Source organism: Mauremys reevesii, linkage group 4 (genome assembly GCF_016161935.1).
Source record: "Mauremys reevesii isolate NIE-2019 linkage group 4, ASM1616193v1, whole genome shotgun sequence".
Lineage (NCBI taxonomy): Eukaryota > Metazoa > Chordata > Testudines > Geoemydidae > Mauremys > Mauremys reevesii.
Genome location: NC_052626.1, coordinates 101,605,114 through 101,629,081, shown reverse-complemented (window position 1 = coordinate 101,629,081; position 23,968 = coordinate 101,605,114).

Genomic DNA, 23,968 nt, shown 5'->3' with positions numbered 1-23,968 from the left:
TAGTGTCGAGTTTGCAAATTAATTCCCAGTTCTGCAATTTCTCATTGAAGTCTGTTTTTGAAGTTTTTTTGTTGAAGAATGGCCACTTTTAAGTCTGTTATTGAGTGTCCAGGAAGACTGAAGTGCTCTCCTACTGGTTTTTGAATGTTGCAGTTCTTGATGTCTGATTTGTGTCCATTTATTTGTTTGCGTAGAGACTGTCCGGTTTGTCCAATGTACATGGCAGAGGGGCATTGCTGGCACATGATGGCATATATCACATTGGTAGATGTGCAGGTGAACGAGCCCCCGATGGTGTGGCTGATGTGATTAGGTCCTATGATGGTGTCACTTGAATAGATGTGCAGACAGAGTTGGCAACGCAGTTTGTTACATGATTGGTTCCTGGGTAATTATTTCGGTTGTGTGGTGTGTAGTTGCTGGTATTTGCTTCAGGTTGGGGGGCTGTCTGTAAGCGAGGACTGGCCTGTCTCCCAGGGTCTGTGAGAGTGAAGAATTGTCCTTCAGGATAGGTTGTAGATCCTTGATGATGCACTGGAGAGGTTTTAGTTGGGGGCTGTAGGTGATGGCTAGTGGCATTCTGTTAGTTTCTTTGTTGGGCCCGTCCCATAGTAGGTAACTTCTGGTTACCCTTCTGGGTCTGTCAGTCTGTTTCTTCACTTCCCCAGGTGGGTATTGTAGTTTTAAGAATGCTTGATAGAGATCCTGTAGGTGTTTGTCTCTGTCTGAGGGATTGGAACAAACGTGGTTGTATCTTAGGGGTTGACTGTAAATCAGTGGTTCCTAAACTTGTTCCACCACTTGTGCAGGGAAAGCCCCTGGCAGGCTGGGCTGGTTTGTTTACCTACCGCATCCGCAGGTGCGGTGGATCGCGGCTCCCAATGGCCATGGTTTGCTGCTCCAGGCCAATGGGAGTTGCTGAAAGCAGCGGCCAGCACATCCCTCGGCCCGTGCTGCTTCCAGCAGCTCCTATTGGCCTGGAGCAGTGAACCGTGGCCACTGGGAGCCGCAATCGGCCGAACCTGCAGACATGACAAGTAAACAAACCGGTCCGGCCTGCTAGGGACTTTCCCTGCACAAGTGGGAGAACAAGTTTGGGAACCACTGCTGTAGACAATGGATCGTGTGATGTGGTCTGGATGAAAGCTGGAGGCATGTAGCTAAGTATAACAGTCAGTACGTTTCCAGTATAGGGTAGTATTTATGTGACCATTGTTTATTTGCACAGTAGTGTCCAGGAAGTGGATCTCTTGTGTGAACTGGTTCAGGCTGAGGTTGATGGTGGAGTAGAATTTGTTGAAGTCCTGGTGGAATTCCTCAAGGTCCTCCTTCCCATGGGTCCAGATGAAGATGGCATTAATGTAGTTAAACACTGGAATAAATTGCCTAGGGAAATTGTGGAATCTCTGTAATTGAAGGATTTTAAGATCAGGTTATGGTCAGGGATGGTCTAGAAAATACTTTGTCCTACCTTGAGAGCAAAGGATTGGACTAGAAGACCTTTCAAGGTCCCTTCCAGTCCCACACTTCTATGATATCCATGAGTTTGGGTAGAAACTTACATACCCCAAAATCAGGTGAGTTGGTGTTTCTAGCAGTTCCTTTCCCACAGCTCTTAGTAAATTCTTGGGAAATTCAGAAACATCTGTTTTGTAATATAGCTAAAAGTTACAGCTAACACAAAGAACCCAGAAAGGCACACAGATCAGGAGAACGATTTCAGTTTCTTTATTCATGCAGTCAATTATTAAGCATGTAGAAACATTACTGTTAGTTTATGTTTTGAAGAACAATTGGATAACAGATCCACTCCATACCCGCAAGAATCTTACTGGCATTCTGGCCTCCAAAATTATCCTTTATTGGTAAAAACAGCTTGAAAGTGCCGTGTAAACACAACATTTTCAGGGTGCTATTCTAGCCTTTCTTATCCCCTAGTTATCAGCATTTATTCCCTATCACTCAGTTTATGTAAAGTTGGCCTTCACCATCTTATAATTCGGTACTCACTCCATGCTACTCGCAAGGCACAGCATTCAAGTATTGAAATGGGAATCAGGCTTGTCATTATTTGCTAAATGTAAGCACAGGAAACTAGGGTGGGGAAGGGCAAGTTAGTGAGGCTCACCTAGTAAATCACTGGATTAGGGTGACCAGATGTCCCGATTTTATAGGGACAGTCCCGATATTTGGGGCTTTGTCTTATATAGGTGCCAATTACCCCTCCTCCCCCCATCCTGATTTTTCACCCTTGCTCTCTGGTCACCCTACACTGGATGCTTAAGTAAAAGCTGGTGCAACTTTGTGTGAGTATCTGGTACATTGGGCCACATATAATAATCAGCGCCCCAATGCATAAATGCCAGTGGAATGCCAAAGAAACTAAGAGGGGCTTTAAAGAAGAATTGAGGTCCTGATGGCTGTAGACTGGAAATTATGTAGAAGCTATATTAAAACTAAAAAAATGGCAACTTTCCCAAATTAAATATGAAAGAGAACAGTAAAGTTAGTTCAGCTGCTCCTGTGTTACATATTTCATACTAGATTTAAATTTAGTTGCTTTGCCCTATGATGGGGTGTGACTTATCATGCTAGTGCTAGTGCATCATGCTAGTGTTGTCTTGTAGATCATCTCCACAAGTTGGTACACTGACTCTCGGTGGTGTCTCACCCACCATCACTTCTGCTCCTGGACCCATGTCACTTCAAGGACCGTGGCATCCTCTTCAGGACTCAGACCTGTGCCACACTCTGTGCTCCCCATTTCCGGGGGACAGTACTGCAGTCCAATGGTCCAGCCATTTCCTCAGTGGTGAGTACGGGGGGGGGGGGGGACCATGTAGATGGCAGCCACATGCTGCGTCCCCTCTAAGCTTTCAGTCTATTTCCCTGGGCCACTTCCCTGCAGCCCCAGTACCTTCTTCGTCCTTGCCTCAGAACCTTAGCCTGCAACTCCCAGCCACCAGCCAGCAGCTCTTCCCTAGCTCTCCTAGTGCCTGTTAGCAGCATTGCTCTATCCAGGTGTTGGCTTTCTTCCACCTGCAAGGCAGCCAGGCCTCCCTCCTTGAGCTCCAGGGAGCAACTGAACCTGCTCTGCCCTGCAGCTCTTCTTGTATGGGCCTGTCAGGCCCCGATTGGCCCCTCTCCTATTGGCTGCTTTCTGTGCAGCCTCCCTAGGGCTCCATTAACCCCTTATATGCCAGTGTGGGGCAGATGCCCCATCAGAGGCCCCCATATTTTTATTTTCTCATGTTGTATTTTGTATTGACAATGGACAAAGTTGTCATGTGGAAAGCATGAGGCTTTGAAGGTAGTCAGGGGACCAATTATCAGCATGGGAAACGTAGATTGGAACTGTGAGCTAAGCATATTAGATGGATGTTTCTGCTAGAACTATCAGCAGTAAAACAGTTAACAGGATTGACACTGCAATTGTGATCTTTAGGCTTCAGAGTCAACAACTCAGCAATAAATAGAGGCAGTGTATCCATCTCTGAGCTATTGTTCCAGACTCTCTGGAGATTCAGGAAGGCAACAGTTTACACCCAGTTCACATTTTTAAAGTTTTTCTTGCAACCATTTTTTTTAAAAATGAACATTAAGATTCTAGAACAAGGTTACACAACAGGGAAATGGATTCTGTGGCAGAATACATGTGACCCTGACAATAATACTTTCATTGTTATAGATGCTCCCATGTAATGATTTCAAAGCACTTTTGCAAACAATTTTAACAAATCAAGCCTCACAAGACAGCCAGGAGATGAGGATGTATTAGTATACCCACTTTATAGACAGGAAAACGGAGGCAAAAAGGGATCAAGTGACTTTCACAACATCACGTGGCAAATCTAAAGCAGTGCCAAGAACAGAATCCAGATCTCCTTACTCTCTGTCCCTTGCTTGAACCAGTCTTCCTCTCCTCCTGTATTCTGAAGGCAGCAATCTGACCAATTCCAGAGGTGCATTGAAATCAATGGAAGAATGCATAAGGAGCAGTATATGACCACGCTATTGTAGGTTTCAACATTGCAAGGACATACTTGTAAAAAGTCTTCATTTTAAAGGGGAAAAACCAACAACAAAGCTCATAGCATTAAACATAATATTACAATTCACGTGCTATTTTCACAAGGATGAACTGTTTTCTAAGACTAAAACAACATAATGATAACACTCTGAATAGTGCTAAATATATCCCAGTTAAAATTGTTAATGAAGCTACAGAGTGAATGCAAATCTACAAGTCCCAGAGCTGGTGTAGCACCATGTAATTTTTAAGTAGCAGTTCCTGGGAAATCCCTTAGCAGCACACCACAGTCCCCACTAATGTACCAAGCAAGTCCCATTGTAGCACATTAATGGCCTACACAGTGCCTTTTCAGTTTCTGAGCAATCTAACTCTACTGGGGGAACCTGGGATCAAAAACCAGCAACATGACTAATTGAACTGCAGGTGAATCTCCAGTACCTTTTAGCTGTAGTCTTATGAGGCCTGTAACAACAGTATTAGTCTCTCACTTGAAGAAGCTTTAGTTATAAAGGGTTATAAACGTGAATGGAGACCAGAAACATGAAAATCAGATGTTCAAATTAAGAGAACAGTAGCATTTATATAGTCATTCCAGGTCCAAATTCACTGTGAGCCAAACCCTGATAGGCAGTGAGCACATTCAAGTCCACCCTGGCCAAATCCTCAAGTCTTTAAAAATTCCTCATAGAATTGCAAAACTCCCAATGATGTTCCAACCACCCTCCCCACTCAGACACTGCTCTACGAAGCTCTAGGATGGCAGAGGGAATGGACAGAGCCATGCCAGCTAGGGGAGGGAAAGCTGAAAGTGGCAGACTTTCTTTATCCCCATCGCAGAGAGGGAAAGCTAGCAAGGGAACAATCTTGATGTTGAAGAAAGGAGGCAGATGGGGCTCCCAGCTTGGACAACAGTTCTTCCCCATTAGGAGCCAGTGTAGCCCACCAGCTGCTTGGAATCCTATAAAATTACGCAGCCTGGGAACAGCTCAATCTCCTGCTCCTACTTCATATTCTGCTGCCTGTGTGATTGCTGACTGAACCGCTAGCATGCTGGGTTGATATGAAGACAAAGGTCTCTGTGAGGTTTTCAGCTCTAACTTTCTGGGCTGATTCCAAGGCACAGATCTTTGTGAGCTCATTGCCTCAGCAGCCCTAAGATGCTGAGCTGAAACGGCGGTCTCCGAATAATTTATTTGTTTGTTTATTTAAAAAAAAACAAAAATCACAGATCTCATAACTCTGACAAATATGCACCAAATTCTGCTTTTGAATGCACATAAATTAAAATCAATGGGTGTGATGATGTGGCTGCCACACAGACATCTTTAGATCTAAGTCAACAGGAGGCATATGCATACATCTAAAAGGAAAATTTACTCCTTACTTGACATAATACTACATTTATTTACTGCAACAGAGGAGATATATCTCCACTACACTGCATTGGCTTTTCCACAGACACTGCAGCACAAGGTACTTAATTCAAGCAGCTTTAGTGGGGTACGTAGAGCATTTCTATAAAAATCAAGATGATTTTTTAGCATTTGGATCTGAATTTTATCCAATAGCATGGATAGCCACAGTTCATAGTCTAACCAACTAACTGGCTACAGTATGTAGTGGGTGACTTTGACAGTACTTGGTTATGAGGACTTCCATGGAAATCTGGCATCCAACAAGGGGAAGAGATTTGAAATTAAGTAGCAAAAGACTACCCAGAAAGAAACGTTGGACCTAGCCTGGCTCCCTAAAGCCATTAGCCAGCAGAAGACTATCTGGTCAGGAAGAGGTTAAAAAATATAGCTTATAGACTTACATGGTAAGTCTACAGACACATTACAACAAACATTTTAAAAGCATTTACAGATCTTTGGAAACAGAAAATACTAATATCTCAGAGGTCATAGAACCACACCTGCCTAACTCTTCATTTTTAAAAATCAACACTAAAGGTTGAAATAGATTGGGGTAAACCAGGAATGCAACATACAGAATATAGGGTCTATCCATTCAACTCTCTCTTGCGTTCATTATTCATTAAGCCTTTTGTTTACATTTTTACAAGCTTTAATCTCCGTACTTCAACTCCAGACCTCTCTGAATGACAATTTAACACATTTTATTTACCCTCTAATTTTGTTAATGTATTAATTAAAATAATCTGTTTTACACTTATTAAAAATAAATTATTGCAAGTTTTAATGTTTTTCCTCCCTCCAACTTTTTCTTAATTAGTTATTTAAATTGTGTTGAAAATCCCAGGCCAATAAATTTCAATATTCATTTTTCTATTTCGATTTTTCAAACAAGAAGAAAAGTTCCCATCTTTAAACTGAAAATTCAGTTTTAAATGAAGGTTAAATACGCATTGATGCTATCTTACATACTTCATTCATTCATCATTCACCAATGTTATTTGTTTGATTTTGTTTTGTATTGTATTTTTGGAGCACTATTAAAATAATAATTTTGCATGTTTACACTATCTTACATCAGTATTAGCATCTCATCTTGAAGGATCTCAAAAAGAGTTTTAGCAAACTGATACAGCTATACAAACTGCAGGGTTGCTTCACTACTCAAATGCAGCCACCTCTGGAGTGAAATTCTTCAACTGTTTGACTAGGCACAGCAATGCTGCACAACCCTATATGACATGCAGGGGCGGCTCCAGGCACCAGCAAGCCAAGCGCATGCCTGGGGCGGCAAGCCACAGGGGGCGCTCTGCCTGTCGCTGCGAGGGCGGCAGGCAGGTTGCCTTCGGCGGCATGCCTGCGGAGGGTCTGTTGGTCCCACGGCTTCGGCAGACCTCTCGCAGGCGTGCCGCCGAATCCGCGGTACCGGGGACCTCCCGCAGGCAAGCCACCGAAGCAGCCTGCTTGCCGTGCTTGGGGCGGCAAAATACCTAGAGCTGCCCCTGATGACATGAAGCAAAGAATGCCTTTAGTGGTATTAAGAGTGCCTGTGTCCAAATGAAAAATAAATATTATTATTCACTGAAAGCATTATGGGAATGTTCATTAGAAAAATATAATTACTTATGTTCTAATCTCTTTGGGACACTGGGGTTAATACCCTTACTCTTATTAAAGGACTATATATCCTCTAATTACACAGGAAGTCAAAATCTTAGCTATGTGTCTTATTTGAAAGAAGTCATCCTTCTACAATCTACTAGTGGACTAGTTGATTACTACCGCACAGGAAAGACCGCCACCTACTGAACCACCAATGCCACTCTGTGCCGTATTTCATTGTCCTTTAGAAATATCCTACAGAATTACTAACTTTCCAAGCTGTGAGAGCAGACAATATCACAGTATCCTCCAAAATATCATTGAAGTAATCTTGTAGGCTCAGACCCAGAATCATAATGTATGTTGGCAGTGGCTCCTTTAGTACCATGAATCCAACAGTATAGGAATGCATGGGGAAAAAAAATAAAATGAAGAAATGTAGAACACCTCCAAAAATCATCTTTAAAAGCATTTGTACACATTAAAGCAGTCTGACTATTAAGTCCAATATCTGGGGAGCTTCTAGGATTAAAAACGGGAGCTTTATAGCATTGGAAAGAACGGCTTCCCACTGGGATCCAGCAATCACTGCTAAAAAAATAAGAATTCTAGTCCTGGACTGCCTGAGATATTAGGCTTTAAATCATAACTTGTGTGTGTGTGTGTAAAAAGCTAATTTAGGTAGTTTTTTTGTTGATTTTTATTGTACCCCCTGAACCCTCTATTTTTGGATTCATGCTAATTCTCAGGCACCTGGCTTTACAGGCAAAACAATAGTCCCAGTAACATTTTAACAACTCTCAAATATTCATGAAATAGCTTTTCTAAAAAGTAAGTTGCATATACAAAAATACACAATGGTGTGATGTGGCAGAAAAGTGTTATTAGAGCACACACACACACACACACACATACATATACATACATTATAGATGTAATTATAAAGGGTCCGATGGAAGGCAGACGCACACGTATGTTCTCTGCTCATAGAGCAGCTGAAGCTTTATGTCATCATCTCACAACATTTAATGATAAGAATGTGGTACTTGCTAAGGTTGCTTTGAGGAGACTAACTTTTAAAAGAAACCCCTCTGCCTCAATTGGCAAAACTGGAAGAGTAGTAACATTCTAAAACCAACTTTGTGATGAAAAAATATAGACAATACAGGTAAGGCAAAATTTACCCAGCACAAGGCCTTCTGCTCCACTTAAACTCAAAGATTCAGTTGTGCATGGGAGGAAGTGAGAGGCTTCACAAGTGGAGCAGCCACAGAGAGAGTTCTTCACATATCACACAGATGGAGACTTCATGATAGTCAGCAGCTGGGGAAAATTGAATTCAGGTAACTAGTAACTACTTTATAGAGGTGGGGACAGATTGCAGTGCAGCCCTGTAGTACAGACTGCCCATGGACTGAAGTGAATTCTATTCCCTAGACAGCCCTGCTTAATTCCCCACACAATGGCTTTGAATGGGAAGGGAAGAATCTTTTCTTAATCCAAACTGAGGAAACTCTTATTATTACCTGTAACTTTCCTATTTAACCAAAGTGGGATAGGAAAACAATTGCTACATGATATGGCTGAGTGTAGATCATGCCCACAATAATAATAACTATTGTTAAGCATAACAACATGCCCAAAGCCAGTGCATCATATTTATGCAACAATCATAAAAGGGTAGTATGGGATGTAGACTGTTCCTGCCTTCTTCACATCAAATGGTTCTCTAGACCCAAAAATAATATTAAAAGTATGTACCATAACCACAGTCCCAGGAAAAGCACTATAGTGCCAAAAAAAGCACATCGTACATAGAAGCTGATTTTTGAAGACATGTGGCAATGCACTTCCCACATCAGAAAGTAGAATCAGGCCTCATATTTTAGCTTGACACATGTTAAAATGGCTGAGATCTGTAATCAAATGCTCTGGTCCTACATTGGGATTTTCTAGCCTGGACCCCCTTCACTTGTATAGAATCCCACAGACTTTGCAAGGATACTGCATGAATACGGGGGCCTGCACTAGCGGATCCCAATGAAGGACCAGGACTAAAGGGCTTGATTTTTCTTTAAAAAAAAAGAAAAAATAAATACAGCAGCTATTATGGTGCTACCCGTAAAAGGCATCTCTCCTTCCCTCTCTTAATATATGTGTGCACGTGCACACATACACAACATATATGCTGTATGGAACACCTCAGATTATAATTAATTATATTGTTGCAAAGCAGAGCCAAGAAATCTCTACAAAAGTGCTATTTCCCTGAGGGAATGCTGCATGAAAGGGCTTTTTAAAAAAAAATTAAAAATTAAATTATACTTGCATATAATTGAGTCTCACTTTTCATGTAGCACTCATCTTAGGGAAGTCTGCAAAAGAGAAACAATATCTTACTAAATCCCTGTTAAGATGCTTAAATTTAAATCACAACACTCTAACAGGCATACAATTCCAAACATGTCACTGAAACAAAAGGAACACACACAAAAATGACAAGCTTGCATTTTTTCTTTACAACACTCTTTAAGGTAGCAAAATGTTAATCAGTTCTGACACAATGCACTATATGTTGTATTGAACTTTTATATTGTGGATAAATTGTCATATTCTGTTAGGCAGCTGCATAGAGAAAAAGCTTTGACAATATCTAATTGAGTCTATTTTTACTGCCTTTCAGATAATATTGCTAGGATTGTATACTGTATGTTTTTTATTTTTAGTTTCATACTTTTTTTCCCCACTTCAGCAATGTTTTATTATGGATTTACAATGTCCTGGGGATTTTTGCATGAAATGAGTAGTCACTAAACCTTATTCTGTAACATTGAAATGGTGATGCATTAAAAAAGAGCTTTTATGCAAACTGATAATAACTGGGTATTCAGTAACCATTTCTTTTTAAAGCAGAAGGCTCATCTTGTGGATAAGGCACTAGACTGGGATTAAGGAGATGTAAATTCAGCTCCTGTTTTTACCACAGGTTCCCTGTTTGAATTTGAACAAGTCAACTAATCTCTCTGTTTCTCCATTCCCCAGCTGTAAAATGGGGAAAAGAATAATACTTTCTTTCTCTCACACTTTGTTTGGCTCGCAACACTGGATTATAACTTCTTCAGAGCAGGAACTGTCTTATGTGTATATACAACACTTAGCATAATGGGTTCCAATGCACTACAGTGATATGAATAAGAATTTAAAGTTTGGGATGCAAACCAAGTTTTGTTTAAAATGCTTTTTAATGCCCCATAATGCATGGACTAAATACAGGTTGCAAAGACTGGTATCTTATTAGCCAAAAGAAGGATTATACTTCAAATGGAAACAAAACCAAACCACAGAGGTTGTGCCTTGGTTGAGGATCTTGTGGTGTATCCCAGCTCAGAAGAAACAAAGCTATTTTGAAGACAAATGTTGAAAAATATAATGTGCGATGGGATCAATTGTTGCAGGACTGGAAAACATCTAACATACTTCACAGTACACCCATGCCATACTGGTTAATCACAATGACCATAATGGCCCAGATTCATTGTGTAACCACATTGAGATGTACATTCATATAAGGACTAACTACATGTACAAATGTATTTTTGTAACCAGTTTGTGATTCTTTTCTGATCTAGTTACAACACAGCTGTGCCCACAAAACAGCTTTACTCACGACATAGTTATGAATCAACATGTTACGCATCCACACTTATCATGCTGCCCAAATTCGTATCAGTGCAAATTACAAAATCTGGGTAGCCATTATATTGTGCCTCAGCAGGGGGATAAAGTGCCCAGAGGACACGCACACAGTGCACCGGTAGCATACCAGAAAAAGCACTCTAGGACATCTTCCTTCCTCCCAGCTCTCTCTGCAGTAAAACTAGCAAATCTGTTTACAGGGCCATAAGTAGGGTGTCCTGTTTGCTCTGAACAAAAAGTGCATGCTGAACTGGTTACAGAATTACAATCAGGTGTCAGATCAGTCTAGGTCATGTAGCAACATTAAAATAAACTTTATTTGTATTTTTAAAGGAAATATATATTAAATATAGTATTTCTAAGTCTACAGATCTTAGAAGGTCCACAGGAATAATGCCTCCAATACTTATTTCATAAATTGTGCATGGCCCAAATGAGCAGTTCATTATATCTGCACTGGGGGCACCATTCCTGACGTCAGACATGGGCACTTTAGAAGGGGCCAGTTTAATAAGAATGAAATATGGCATTTTAGGGATAAAGTGGTGGTGGAGAGCAAAGAGGAGCTGAGACGGTGACTGCTTGGAAGCTGGAAAGCAGGCCCCAATAAAGTAATGCTTACTCTGTGCCTACCCTATGATTTCTGCAGTTGTCTTCCTTCTGCTCTACAGCTCCCCCTTCGCTCATAAAAATCGCATTGCTTTTCTATTCCCCATAATAAATTAGCATCCCTGAGGATGTTCTTTAGAAAAGCCAGGAATAACGTCCAACTGCACACGTTATAAAATGTGTGTTTATTGTAGCAAGTCAAAACTTTTACATCAAAAAGTAATTTTGATGAAAAATGATTATTTTTTACCAAAAATGAAATTTTGGGGGAAAAAATCATTGTCAACATTTTTATCAAAAAGCAGAAAGTGAAACAAAATTGTTTTTTCTTTTTTTAAAACTGAAAATTGTCACAAAATGATTTTCAGAAATAGAAAACTTTGAGGATTTTTTTTATTGAAAAGTTAGAAATATTTCACAGAAAATTTTGACAAAAACTAAAATACTAATTTTTTCTCAAAATTTCCTGTGAAGAAAAACTGCCATTTTTTAACAGCGCTTGGTGGTTCTAGATCTAATATTGTGCCCTGTGGGCACTTTATTCCTTGGGGCCTTCTAAGATTTGCAGTGGATCCTGCACAACTTTGGTGCCCAATAGGGATGCTAATGAGCTGAAACAGGGGAGCTGAGAAATGAAGAGGGAAGTTGGGAAGCACAGCTGGGACCTAACAGGTTCCTGTAGCTCCTACTAGACAAAGCAATATGTACTATTCAAAGGGAATGAATTACTAACAGTAGTTGTTAAAGCAATTTTAACAAAAGTAGTATTACAAGTCATAAAAATTGTGGCTGTAGATATGAGTAACAAATTCATAAATTCGTAGACCAGCTTCTGTGACACCGATGCTCAGAGGCTATGGCCAGACATTCAGGATATGGAAATGAATACACCATATAATCAAGACCATAATGCCCATGGTGTTCACCTCCATTTTGCCTGCAGGCTTCTGAAAGTATGGGGAAAGTCTAGTTGATTAGGGAACTGGCATTAGATATGAATTGCCATAGAGAGCAAACTTCCAGCGTATGATAACATAATGTTTCATTTTACATGAGCAACCCTGATTTACGGCACGCAGCATGCTGATCTGAACAGATGGGTTTGTGAATCAGTTGATTTGTGTGCAAACTCTGCTCAGTTATTAGAAATCAGCATGCTTTTCATATGTGGGTCCATATGAAACCTTTACAGATGCATTACAGAGTAGGCAGGTTTAATTGTAATGAAGCTACAACAAAACTTGTGTCAGGGTTTCTCACATCCCATTGTCAACAGAGATGTGTGGATGTTTCACATGTAAAGTGGTACGACTATTTATTGCCCAACGCTACATTGCGATTCAATGCAAAATAAAAACTGCTCTTGAGAAAGAAAGGAAAAATATGAGTGAGCAGTGGCAATGGAACCCTTTTAATAGTGGGGGTGCTGAGGCTGGGGGCGGGCATGGAGCCAGTAGTAGAGCAGAGCCCCGGGAGCAGGGGGCCAGTTGCGGGGCCAACGCCCCAAGAGCAGAGCCCTGGGTGTGGGACTGAAAGTGGGGCACCGGGCACAGGGCTAGCGACCGCGACACAGGGCCCTGGGCGCAAGACCAGCAGCCAGGGACGGGGCCGGCGGCCGGGACCGAAGCCCCAGGCTGGGGAGTGAATTCTGCTGTCTGGACATTAACTGAACTTTACCCTCACTGCCACAGAATTGCTTATCTCTGTTGGATTTATTAGTAGTAGTCATATTTTTGGATATAAACAGATCCATTGAAACCTCTAGGTTTTAAATAAGATTTTTAATTTTATGTAACATGTATGGTGAAATGCTGCACTGTAATAGTACCATAGTATTGTTTACCATGTGAATATAAGCATCATGGTAAGGCCCTGCTTCTTCAAACATGAGAAAATTTTCACACATGAGCAGTGCCACTGAGTTTAATGGGATTATTTGTTTTGTGTGTGTATATTTACTCACATGAATAAGTGTTTGCAGGATGAGGGTCTCAGACAGAATCTTTATTTTTCATTTTTTTACAGTGATGAGAATAAAACCAACAACTTTTGTAAAGTGGGTATCGTTTACGCTTAACAACTGTAACAGCAAAGTTGTTTCCAGGTTACATTGTTTTTTGCCTAAAATGTGTCATGGTTTAATCAGTGATGAGCTGCCAAAATATTAACAACCAGTTCCCTCCTCCTCACCCCATGAGGGGGTCATCCCCCCCTGCCCCCTGGGACTCCTGCCCCATCCAACCCCCCCACGTTCCTTGACACCCCACCCCCAGGACCCCTGCCCTATCCATGCCCCTTCCCTGTCCCCTAATTGCCCCCTGCCACCCCATCCAACCCCTCCTCTTACTCCTGATGGCCCCCTAGGACCCCTGCCCCATCCAACCACCCCTTCTCTCTGTCCTGACTGCCCCTGGAACCCCTGCCCCTGACTGCCTCCCACCACCCCATCCAACCCCTGGTCCTTCCTGACTGCCCCCCCAGGACCCTTTTCCCCATTCAATTCCCCTGTTCCCTGCCCTCTGACCGCCCCAAGTCTTGACCCTAATCCACCCCCCATCCTCTATCCAACACCCCCTCCCTGCTCCCTGCCCCCCTTACCACACTGCCTGGAGATGGGGACCACGCCACACAGAGTCGGGGCTGGGGGCCGGGCCAGAGCCGCTGGCCAGCCCGAAATCAGGGGCCAGCAAGCAGTCGGGACCAGGGGCCAGCCCAGAGCTGGAGGCCGGAGCCACTGGCCGGCCCGGAGTCAGGGGCTGGGCCAGAGTCGGGGACCGGGGGCTGGCCCAGGGCTGGGGGCCGGCCTGGAGCCGCACCGCCCGGCTGGCCAGAATCGGAGTCAGAGCCGGGGGCCAGCCAGGAGCCACGCCACCTGGCCGGAGTCAGAGTCGGGGCTGGGGGCTGGCCCAGAGCCACGCCGCCCGGCCGGCCGGAGTCAGGGCCAGGGGCTGGCCCGAAGACGCGCAGCGCCTAGAGCCCTCCTTGTGCCCCCCGCCCCAGCTCACCTGCAAGAAGCTGCTGCTTCCTTCTCAGCCCTCCCAGGTTTCCTGCGCTAACAGCTGATTGGAGGGAAGCCCGGAGGGGGAGCCTTCAGGGGAGGAGGCAGAGGCAGAGCTGGAGCCTGGTGAGCTGGGGCCGGGGGCAGGGCAGGGAGCTGCTGGAGCTTTTGTTAAATTTAAAAGCCCTTTACAACCGGTTCTAAAAGGGTTTCTAAATTTAACAACCGGTTCCCGCAAACCGGTGGGAACCGGCTCCAGCTCACCACTGGGTTTAATATGAATATTTATGTATATATGCCCTGATATTGCATAGGTTTCTGGACAGTCCAAGGCAGAAGTTAAAAAGAGAGATTAGATTTCTGCATTAATAAGAGCATGTAAACTGCAGTAGGATAAAAATGTTAAGGGCAACAAGTTCTCATGTTACAAGGCCAGGAAGATCTTCAGAAAGACTTAGGATGACATTACCTCACATGGTACAATGTTGCACAATTAAGGTATCTTCCTCTGAGATTGATATGTCTTCAGCAACCATCAAAGAAAATATACTGGATTACATAGAGCACTGGTTTATTCCAAGATGCCGCATTGTGGCAACTCTCACTGTGGGGTAGCAGTAGACGCACCCCTGTTAAAGTTCCAATCAAATTTCTACTTTAAAGCCCAATTTTTGCCCCACTCCCACCTCATCCTCCATTCTGAGGAACGTTATCTTCAAAATTGGCAGGGTAGGTCTGAATCTTTAATCCCAAAGCAGGGGAATCGCTGAAAGATTGTGGCTGTAGTGGGTCAGGGAGGCCTTTAAAGGGACAGAGCTTCAGTAAAGCATCCAAGCGATCAAATGCCAATTCCTCATCTTTCTGTTTTGTTCCCTATTTATGATCCAACAAGCTTTTGAAGGGCATTGCAATATAAATCAAAGATGCACCAGAAAGTGAACTGAATTTTAAAAGTTAGAAATAAAAAAGAACTTTTTAATCCAATGTACAATGAGGTACATTTTGTAAATGAGAAAAACTAAGCCTGGTGCATGGTTTGAGGCTTCATCAAATTTACACCCTTAATATTTAAAATTATGCAATTGCTCCAAGGCCTCCCTCTATCTCTCTCTGCGAGTCTGATACAAAACTTTCATTAAAAGAGGCTCTAAGCTTCCCTGTGGATCAATACAAGTCCCCTCATCCCCATTTAAGAACTCACTTTTTTGGGGGGGGGCAAGCTAGCTCTGTATACCATAAAAGCCTACTTTGTAAAAGGCTCTATTCCATGATAGCTAGAGTTTGAATTAACTGAGCTGAGCTTGGGTTGTAGTAGATAGAAGATGAGCTAAAGTAGAACCAAGGAAGAAGAGTCAATCTTGCAACTCTCTCTAACTTAACAAAATATGTAAATGTACAGGTTGCATTCAAGAACAGATTTTACTCCCCTCTCACTTATAGTCAACACATGAGTCTTCCTATGGCAATTGAGAGGCAATGAATGGCTGGGTCAATGCTTTCTTCTTTTCTCACTCCTCTAAGAGTGTCTCATTCCCCCACTTATTTCTCCTTTCCCTTTCATCATCATCTACATACTCCATGCTCACTTGCTCACTTCCATCTTGCTCCTTGTTCTGTCTCCTTCTTCGTTCTCAGGCTCAGCTCCCTCACTCTTCCCTTTCCCCCCACTATTCCATCTTCCTCCCCAACATGATTCCCATATAGCTGTGTCCTCCTTTCCTTGAACCTCTCATTCCCATCATTATCCCATGGTATAAAGGTGCTGCTCCCACAGAACCACATCATCATTCCTCTTCATACACATGAATGACAGAACATGTGAGCATCCATCTGATCTGCACTCTGCTCCACACCCTACACTTGTGCTTTAGGAAGAAGTACCTTTGTGTTAGGAGAGCTGAATGAGCAACAAATGTTCCCATGGTTGGTGAGGGCTGGCTGCAAACAAAAACCCCAGGCCTCTTGCTGGAAGGGAAAGAGATAGATGATAGTGTTTTTGTTCTTCTCCTGCTCAGACACTGAGAGGCTAGGGGCCTGTCAAAGGTTATGTCTTGAGGTCATGCCCTTTTGGGGTAGGTGAGAGGGGAGAACAGGTACCTTGCTTACTTCATGCATTGATCTCTGGATAGCAGCAATCCTGTGGTGGTCCTGCGATATGGGATACAGCTTTGGCTGTACCTCTCAGTGAGTCCACCCATGCCTGAAGTGGGTATGAAGTGGTCTAAACAAAAGGAAAAATACCTCCATAGCCCTCAAGAGGTCAGGCCCTGTTCCTTGTGCAAAGGAGTGGGAAGCAGACTTTCCAGCCCCACAGACTGTCTTGGCTCCCACTATCCTGTATAGCTAAAGGCCAAGGCTTAGTCCTGGGAGTTTCCAACAGGAAAAAAAACAGACTGGTCTATTTTCTTCCTCAGAGGGCTCAAGCTGGCAGGTGGCATTCTCAAGCCATATGTCAGTAACACAGAACCTCAGTCTGGAAGCCCTGCTTCTGCTTGCTTCAGAGTGCTGGTCCCAACTGCACTGAGTTCTTTCCTTTTAAGGGCCCATCCCCAGGCCTGACAGCTGCACAGGTGCCATTGGTTGGGGCTAACTGGGACCACAGCAGTTCTTTAACCCCTTCTTGACTGGTATAGGGAGGAGCCACCTTCCCCACTCCAGAGCCATCTAAGAACCTTAAACAGTGATGTCCAACTTGTGGCTTTTAAAGGCCTCAAAAGTCTTCCTTTTATGGCGCTCCAATAGTGTCCACCCATGCACCACCACCACCACCACTCTTTGTGGACCTGGAAAATCTAAACTGGAGCCCTCAAGGGTGACCATGTAAAGAAGAAAACATGGAACTAATTTTGAATTGAAAATGTGCTTCCTGATCCATGCCCTGTGATTTTTTAACTGAAGTCTTTGAATCAGCCTGTCACTGAGGGTAGGGGAAACTGCCTTCTCAACCGCCTCCTACTACTTCCCCTGGAGCAGCACTGTAAGCAGCTGCTGTCCCTACCCTGAGGCAGCTACTTAGCAGCACCCCCTGGTAGCCTGTACATTGCAGAGGAGGGAAAAGAGAGAAGATCTAGCTGCTCCACTGCTTACTTCCTCATCGGCTATTTGAGCCCCAGAGAGAGCAGGAAATCAGCTTGATTAGTTTTGCCCAAGCTTTTGGAGTGCCTGGCACAGAATGGCCCTCCTCACACCACACAGCTACCAGGGCAGCCTAGAAGAAGGGAAGAGAGGAGAAGCTGAGAACCAACCAGTCACTTCTCCCTGAGTCTCTGCTCCAGCCCAGGTTAGAGCAGCTTTTGGGCTGCTCTAACTTTTGCTTTGGTCCCCAAAGGGCCATATGTCAGCTGCAGATAAGCAGGGATGTAGTGTTATCCCACCACTTGCCCATTCTCCCTCTGACATGCCCCTCTTCACCCCAAGACATGATCTCTCCCAAGGACTGCAGAGGGAAGCATAAGAGCTGGCTATAGCAGGGCCGCCCAGAGGGGGGGCAAGTGGGGCAATTTGCCCCGGGCTCCGCAGGGGCCCCCAAGAGAACAGCTGAGGCTCCCGCCTCTGCCCCTCTCCTGGAGCCTTAGCACATCAAGCGGCGTCCTCAGACAGCGCCGCAGCATGGCTCCGGCGGGGCCCCTGAGCTCCGCCCCACTCAGAGCCGCGTGGGGAGGGGGCGGGGCTGCGAGCTCCGGGCTGAGGTCAGCTCCCTCCGCTCGGCGTGGAGCTCGCAGCCCCGCCCCCTCACCACGCGGCTCGGAGCGGGGCGGGGCTCAGGCCCCACCGGAGACACGCTGCAGCTGTTCAGCGATGCGCTGAGGCTCTGGGTGAGGAGGGAGCCGGGGGTAAGAGCCTGGGGCCATGGGGTTGGCTAAGGGGCAGGGAGTCCCGGGGACAGTCAGGGCACAGGGAGGGGGCAGAGGTTGGGGGAGCGGTCAGGAGGCAGGGAATGGGGGGGGTTGGATTGTGGGCATTCCGGGGGGGGGGTCTGTCAGGACTCAGCGGGGGTGGTAGATAGGGGTTGGGGCAGTCAGGGGACAGGGAGCAGGGGTGGGATCCCATGGTGGTGGTGGGGGGTCTCTGGGGGATGGTGAGAGGACAAAGAGCAGCATGGGTCGGGGATTCTGAGGGGGGCAGTCGGGGGGCAGGAAGTGGGTGGAGGTGGGATAGGGGGCAGGGCCAGACTGTTTGGGGAGGCACAGCCTTCCCTACCCTAAAGCTCATTCAGCAGTTTGAGGCTTCCAGAAGAGCCAAGCTGTTAGCTTTTCCATTAGGGCTACCATCCCTTTCACTTCTCAAATGCCAAATTATAGTTTATATTTAATTTCAGTGCCATAGGGAGATTCATGTCAGGGGAGGGTAGCTTCATTTAAAATTAGCCACTGGGGGGAGGGATCACATGAGAAGAGCAATATCCTGCACCACCCACCTCCTTCCCTACCCTACCAAGGGAGACCCCCCTCCCCTGCATTCCCTGAGGCTCCAGAGGGGTTAATCCAGTGGTTCTCAAATTTTTGTCCTGGTGACCTTTTCACATAGCAAACCTCTGAGTGCGACCCCCACCTTATAAACTGAAAACACTTTTTATATATATTTAACACTATTATAAATGCTGGAGGCAAAGTGGGGTTTGAGGTGGAGGCTGACAGCTCACGACCCCCAGTAATAACCTCATGACCCCCTGAGGGGTCCTGACCTCCAGTTTGAGAACCCCTGGATTAATTTAATTTTAGCACCCTGTGTCCATTCACATGCATGTGCTATTTTGAGCATTTCAGTTTTGACAACATAGGCTCATCCCAGATTCTGGAACAAGCTCAAATGCTCAGTTCGTGGAGTATGTACATACGCTATACTAAAGAGAAACCCACAGTAACCGTCTCCAGTTTGTGAGGGACCCCATGGAGCCAGTCTCTAGGAAACAGGTAAATGCATGGAGAGTAAGTCCATTAACAGCTGTTAGCCAGGATGGGTAAGGAATGGTGTCCCTAGCCTCTTTTTCTCAGAGAGTGGAGATGGATGGCAGGAGCGAGATCACTTGATCATTACCTGATAGGTTCACTCCCTCTGGGGCACTTGGCATTGGCCATTGTCAGTAGACAGGATACTGGGCAGGATGGCCTTTGGTTTGACCCAGTATGGCTGTTCTTATGTTCTAACCTAAATGAACCCAAAGTTATGGAGACAGATATGAGTCAAGGAAGCCAGCAGAGTACCAGAAACCTGGAAAAATCTCTGCCTGGATGGGCTCAGGTGTTTGGTTACAAGCTGAGGTGGTTCAAAAGTTTTGGATTTTTTTTTAAGCAGAATTTCTTTTATTGTTTCTTTAAACAATCAAACACAGCAAGCAGCAAATATTTGGGCCACACACTTCTGAAACCTCAAACCATGTTCAGGTTTTGGCAGACTAATTTCAGCTTTTCAATTAAAAAAACAACAAATTTTGAAGGAAAGCAGACATTGTCCGTGATTTTTTTTCTACTTTTTAAAAACCCCTAGTTTTCGATCCAGAAAAAATTTTGATTGAAAATATTTGTCCAACCCTTTTAATGAGCTTTAGTGCCTTTTAGCACTAGCTGATGCTGAGAACCAGTGATACCTTGTAAAGAAGTTTTCTCAAAACTGGGTTTGTGCCGAAATGTGGAAGGTTTATTTTTCCCAGGGGCGCCCGTGGGGGGGAGCAAGTGGGTCAATTTGCCGTGGGCCCCGCAAGGGCCCTCAGGAGAATATAGTATTGCAATTTTTTTATAGAAGGAGCCCCCAAAATTTCTTTGCCCCAGGCCCCCTGAATTCTCTGGGCGGCCCTGGGCTATAGAGGCTTTATGTCCACTGGAGACTTTCACACACCAAGGAGGAATCCCAGAAGGGGAACCGTGGGTGGTTTCTGATCCCTTTGTACTGCCCAGGCAAAGTAAAGGAACAGAACAGAATTGAGAATCTTCCCAAATTATTGATTGCAGCCCCTTGAGCTTTTTGAAATAACATATTTGGCCTTCAGGCTATCTGGGTTTCATACCACTGTCCTACACAGAGAGTTTAAAAAGAGCTGTGCAAACAAGGCAAAAAACACATCTCCAACAACAATCACTCCAATTTCAGAATCAACCCACATTGGAAGCTCATGTGCCACTTGTGTTATCTGTCCACAGGCATGTAGCATCTGAGCTTTATTTGCACTAACCAGCTGGTGCAGGAGATGTAGATTTTGGCAGAGGGCCCTGTTCAGATATATTGTGTCCCAAGTGCATATCTTGAGCTAAAAGAATGACTTTGCTGTTGACTATAAACAGCCAAATTGATCACATGCCAAGCACATGGTATACAGGGGAGACCAAAAGAGCCATAATCGCTCCTTTGTGCACACAGCCCCAGAGTCAGGAGCAGTCAGGGACTTAAAACCACTATCTCCATGCATCTCCAAAAGTGTGTCTCCTCAGACTGGTTGCAGAGAAAGTAGGGGCAGCCATTCCACCCCAATTCCCCTTCCTACCCTGAAGAGCTGACCAGCTTCAGAGAGAGGAAACACATGGGAAAAAAAACAATCTTTGCCTAAGTCCTCCCCTGCAGCAGTACACTGCATCTTATTCAGAGCTGTAGCTAATGCTACATCTACACTTATAGATTCATAGACTCTAGGACTGGAAGGGACCTCGAGAGGTCATCGAGTCCAGTCCCCTGCCCTCATGGCAGGACCAAATACTGTCTAGACCATCCCTGATAGACATTTATCTAACCTACTCTTAAATATCTCCAGAGATGGAGATTCCACAAACTCTCTAGGCAATTTATTCCAGTGTTTAACCACCCTGACAGTTAGGAACTTTTTCCTAATGTCCAACCTAAACCTCCCTTGCTGCAGTTTAAGCCCATTGCTTCTTGTTCTATCCTTAGAGGCTAAGGTGAACAAGTTTTCTCCCTCCTCCTGATGACACCCTTTTAGATACCTGAAAACTGCTATCATGTCCCCTCTCAGTCTTCTCTTTTCCAAACTAAACAAACCCAATTCTTTCAGCCTTCCTTCGTAGGTCATGTTCTCAAGACCTTTAATCATTCTTGTTGCTCTTCTCTGGACCCTCTCCAATTTCTCCACATCTTTCTTGAAATGTGATGCCCAGAACTGGACACAATACTCCAGTTGAGGCCTAACCAGTGCAGAGTAGAGTGGAAGAATGACTTCTCGTGTCTTGCACGCAACACACTTGTTAATGCATCCCAGAATCACGTTTGTTTTTTTTGCAACAGCATCACACTGTTGACTCATCTTTATCTTATGGTCCACTATAACCCCTAGATCCCTTGCTGCCGTACTCCTTCCTAGACAGTCTCTTCCCATTCTGTATGTGTGAAACTGATTGTTCCTTCCTAAGTGGAGCACTTTGCATTTGTCTTTATTAAACTTCATCCGGTTTACCTCAGACCATTTTTCCAATTTGTCCAGATCATTTTGAATTTTGACCCGGTCCTCCAAAGCAGTTGCAATCCCTCCCAGTTTGGTATCATCTGCAAACTTAATAAGCGTACTTTCTATGCCAACATCTAAGTCGTTGATGAAGATATTGAATAGATCCGGTCCTAAAACAGACTCCTGCAGAACCCCACTAGTTATACCTTTCCAGCAGGACTGGGAATCATTAATAACTACTCTCTGAGTATCCAGCCAGTTATGCACCCACCTTATAGTAGCCCCATCTAAATTGTATTTGCCTAGTTTATCGATAAGAATATCATGCGAGACCATATCAAATGCCTTACTAAAGTCTAGGTAAACCACATCCACCACTTCTCCCTTATCCACAAGACTAGTTATCCTATCAAAGAAAGCCCTCAGATTGGTTTGACACGATTTGTTCTTTACAAATCCATGCTGGCTATTCCCTATCACCTTACCACCTTCCAAGTGTTTGCAGATGATTTCCTTAATTACTTGCTCCATTATCTTCCCTGGCACAGAAGTTAAACTAACTGGTCTGTAGTTTCCTGGGTTGTTTTTATTTCCCTTTTTATAGATGGGCACTATATTCGCACTTTTCCAGTCTTCTGGAATCTCTCCCGTCTCCCATGATTTTCCAAAGATAATAGCTAGAGGCTCAGATACTTCTTCTATTAGCTCCTTGAGTATTCTATGATGCATTTCATCAGGCCCTGATGACTTGTAGGCATCTAACTTTTCTAAGTGATTTAACTTGTTCTTTTTTTATTTTATCTTCCAAACCTATCCCTCCCATTAGCATTCACTATGTTAGGCATTCCTTCAGACTTATTGGTGAAGACCGAAACAAAGAAGTCATTAAGCATCTCTGCCATTTCCAAGTTTCCTGTTACTGTTTCTCCCTCCTCACTGAGCAGTGGGCCTACTCTGTCCTTGGTCTTCCTCTTGCTTCTAATGTATTGATAAAAAGTCTTCTTGTTTCCCTTTATTCCCATAGCTAGTTTGAGCTCATTTTGTGCCTTTGCCTTTCTAATCTTTCCCCTGCATTCCTGTGTTGTTTGCCTATATTCATCCTTTGTAATCTGTCCTAGTTTCCATTTTTACACTTGGAGCTAGGGGTGTGATTCCCAACTCACATAGACAAACTCACACTAGCTCTCATCCAGCTAGAATGCTAAAAATAGTATCAAAGCCACACTACCAATGGGATCCAGGCAGGCTTGTACTTGGGGTAGTTAGCCTATGCCATAGCTTGCTGCTGCCAATGCTATCACAGCTGCACTGATGTGGTAGCTGGAAATCACCCCCCTAGCTCCAAGCTTAGATGTAGCCTTAATGCCACAATCTAGCTCGGAAGGACCTTAGCTTTTATTGATTCACAGGATCAGTTTGGTCTGATCAGAGATCCAGGAAGTTCTCCTGGCAACTGCCACACCCTCCTAGATAAGAAATAGAGGGACAGAAAGAAAGCATAACACAGTGTTTGATGTATTCCTACCATCATCATCATCATCATCAAGTTGCTTTACTGGTGGTGGGAGCTGCAACATGAAAAAACAAGATAAATTAGTGAGTCTGCAGCAGAAGAAAATGAAGGGGATCACTTTTATTGATGCCAGTTCAAAGGGGTACACCACCAGTACCGCCATGCACAAAAACCAATAGAAAGTCAATCATTAGTCTTGGCCTTCTCCCATAAGCTTAGAACACTAGGTCTCTCAATGTTATCTGAAAATAGTCTGCCAAATCAATATTTGTTTTAAACTTAAAGGCAGGTTCGTTGGACTTTCCACAAGCAGAAAAAAAAAAAAAACCACACCACTCTTCATACCATGGAACAGTATGTGCTGTTATCAGAATGCAAGAGACCCAGCTTTTTTTTGGCACATCTCCTACTCACTGAAACAAAATAGTACAGGAAGATAATTGCCCGAACAAACTTCTTACTGACAGGAATCACAATGTACATGTGGGATGCGTCTCTAGAATGAGAAGAGAAAATATGTGTCCTAATTTATTTACTGTAATCAGAGGTTGGGAGTACTGTATATGGCAAGATTATTTTATCAACATGGAGAGAAGTAAATTCAAAGATCCTCATCACATTACCATCTGTTGATGGGAATACTTTGAGAAGTGCCAGATTATACATGCCCTCACAAACTAGAACGCTAAAATAAAATCCAGATGTTTCAGGA